The sequence below is a fragment of the Centruroides sculpturatus genome, unplaced genomic scaffold (genome assembly GCF_000671375.1).
Source record: "Centruroides sculpturatus isolate CEXI.00-Female unplaced genomic scaffold, Cexi_2.0 scaffold205, whole genome shotgun sequence".
Classification (NCBI taxonomy): domain Eukaryota; kingdom Metazoa; phylum Arthropoda; class Arachnida; order Scorpiones; family Buthidae; genus Centruroides; species Centruroides sculpturatus.
This window is the reverse complement of record NW_019384391.1, coordinates 191758-195238: the sequence shown is the minus strand read 5'-3', so window position 1 is coordinate 195238 and position 3481 is coordinate 191758.

Below are 3481 nucleotides of genomic sequence, written 5' to 3'. Positions count from 1 at the left end.
GGCCACAGCGACACTCTGAGATTCAATGTCCGGTCATACAGGATAAGATTGAAATGTCTAGTCCTCGATTATACAAGGAAAATGTCATGTCCGAGGGAATTACACCGCTCACCCCCGTCGCCGCCCGTTACTTATTTAGATCAATGTGTATTTGTATGTTATTTCGACTAGTTAGGTTATTTTAAGTATTGTTTATATGTAATTGTTTTGTATTGTTGAATTTTGCTATTTTTGTGGCCATTATGCCAAAGTGGTATTTTTGATATGCAGCAAGTGACTTGCTGTATACCAAAAATGTGTAATGTGTTTGTGATAAAATATCAAAATATAATTATATAATTTAATATAAATAATGCAATTAAAAGTAAGATCAGAATTAAATATCGTATATAATTATCTATTATAATTTTATTTTAAAATGTAAAAGTAAAAATTTAATTATGACTTACCTGAGATCATGTTAATAATGTTAATTAAAGTTTTTAATATTTACTGTTCTGTTTTATATTTAATTCGCATGTAATTGATGAGTCGATGCTCAATTATTTTGTAAAATTGCCATTTGATTAAATAGTCGATTAACTGGTATTATATGCAGAAAACGAATAGCCAGAAAACCCCTAACAGCACCCGAAAAGATAACTATTAATAAGTACAGTCGACCCTCCTATAACACTGTTGATAATTCCATTTTATATGAATTCCATGTTGTACGAGTCACTTAGATTTTACAAATATGTGTGCCGAGCTGTGAACGGCTCACATATTTGTAAAATATAAGTGACTCGTACAACATGGAATTCATATAAAACGGAATTATCAACAGTGTTATAGGAGGGTCGACTGTATATGGAGATAATGTTCTACTGAATGGTCTTAGAAACATTACAATTGGTCGTAAATATATTTATTTAGACCTTTTAAAACTTGCTTTTCGAGATGGTTAATAATTGAAAAAGTTAGGAATAATATTTAAAAATTGTCTATAAAATTGATGTATGCAAAAAATACTTATGAAGAATTATATGAAGCTATTTTTCTTCCTATTGTCGACTCGCTTTTGTATTTAGCTGTGTTTTGTTTTTAATGACAAGCGTAGAACAACCTTTATTTTCGTATATGAATTTTGCTATTTGTGCTTCTACTAATTGTAATAAAAAAAGTATCAAATGTTATAAAAGCTTTAAACATTCGAATACGGGTGCCATTATGCTATATATAGTGTGCCGTTTGCGTTTATGTGGCAGTTGTAATAAAAATAAATTGTTGAATGCGTATTTAAAATAGCATTAAAGTAACTTTGCAATTAAAATTTTCATTATAATTAAATTAATTGTAATTATAAAAGTTGTGTTATTTTGTATTAATGTATCATTAAAGTTCTTACGAATAGAAATCTTACGTATTGTATAACATTGTATAAAATTATTAATAAACAAATTTAAATTTGCAATATTAATGTTATAAATAAAACAATAAAAATATAAAAAAAAATAATTTTGTTAAACAGTCGCGTGTTATCCTATGGGCAAAAAATGCATTTGCCTGGGTGAATTAGGAATTAGGCATCCCTAATTCAAATTCAAACGGGATTCGTGAAGCTATAACATGCCACTGTCATTAACTTATTTCAATTTTTTTTTTTTTACTTTGTTTTATGATTCGAGTTATGAAAAGTAATAAGATTTACATATTAAGATTTTTGGACTGCAATTTGNGGCCACAGCGACACTCTGAGATTCAATGTCCGGTCATACAGGATAAGATTGAAATGTCTAGTCCTCGATTATACAAGGAAAATGTCATGTCCGAGGGAATTACACCGCTCACCCCCGTCGCCGCCCGTTACTTATTTAGATCAATGTGTATTTGTATGTTATTTCGACTAGTTAGGTTATTTTAAGTATTGTTTATATGTAATTGTTTTGTATTGTTGAATTTTGCTATTTTTGTGGCCATTATGCCAAAGTGGTATTTTTGATATGCAGCAAGTGACTTGCTGTATACCAAAAATGTGTAATGTGTTTGTGATAAAATATCAAAATATAATTATATAATTTAATATAAATAATGCAATTAAAAGTAAGATCAGAATTAAATATCGTATATAATTATCTATTATAATTTTATTTTAAAATGTAAAAGTAAAAATTTAATTATGACTTACCTGAGATCATGTTAATAATGTTAATTAAAGTTTTTAATATTTACTGTTCTGTTTTATATTTAATTCGCATGTAATTGATGAGTCGATGCTCAATTATTTTGTAAAATTGCCATTTGATTAAATAGTCGATTAACTGGTATTATATGCAGAAAACGAATAGCCAGAAAACCCCTAACAGCACCCGAAAAGATAACTATTAATAAGTACAGTCGACCCTCCTATAACACTGTTGATAATTCCATTTTATATGAATTCCATGTTGTACGAGTCACTTAGATTTTACAAATATGTGTGCCGAGCTGTGAACGGCTCACATATTTGTAAAATATAAGTGACTCGTACAACATGGAATTCATATAAAACGGAATTATCAACAGTGTTATAGGAGGGTCGACTGTATATGGAGATAATGTTCTACTGAATGGTCTTAGAAACATTACAATTGGTCGTAAATATATTTATTTAGACCTTTTAAAACTTGCTTTTCGAGATGGTTAATAATTGAAAAAGTTAGGAATAATATTTAAAAATTGTCTATAAAATTGATGTATGCAAAAAATACTTATGAAGAATTATATGAAGCTATTTTTCTTCCTATTGTCGACTCGCTTTTGTATTTAGCTGTGTTTTGTTTTTAATGACAAGCGTAGAACAACCTTTATTTTCGTATATGAATTTTGCTATTTGTGCTTCTACTAATTGTAATAAAAAAAGTATCAAATGTTATAAAAGCTTTAAACATTCGAATACGGGTGCCATTATGCTATATATAGTGTGCCGTTTGCGTTTATGTGGCAGTTGTAATAAAAATAAATTGTTGAATGCGTATTTAAAATAGCATTAAAGTAACTTTGCAATTAAAATTTTCATTATAATTAAATTAATTGTAATTATAAAAGTTGTGTTATTTTGTATTAATGTATCATTAAAGTTCTTACGAATAGAAATCTTACGTATTGTATAACAATACATAAGACTTCTGTATTGTATAACATTGTATAAAATTATTAATAAACAAATTTAAATTTGCAATATTAATGTTATAAATAAAACAATAAAAATATAAAAAAAAATAATTTTGTTAAACAGTCGCGTGTTATCCTATGGGCAAAAAATGCATTTGCCTGGGTGAATTAGGAATTAGGCATCCCTAATTCAAATTCAAACGGGATTCGTGAAGCTATAACATGCCACTGTCATTAACTTATTTCAATTTTTTTTTTTTTACTTTGTTTTATGATTCGAGTTATGAAAAGTAATAAGATTTACATATTAAGATTTTTGGACTGCAATTTGTAGACCTATAAATTCGAT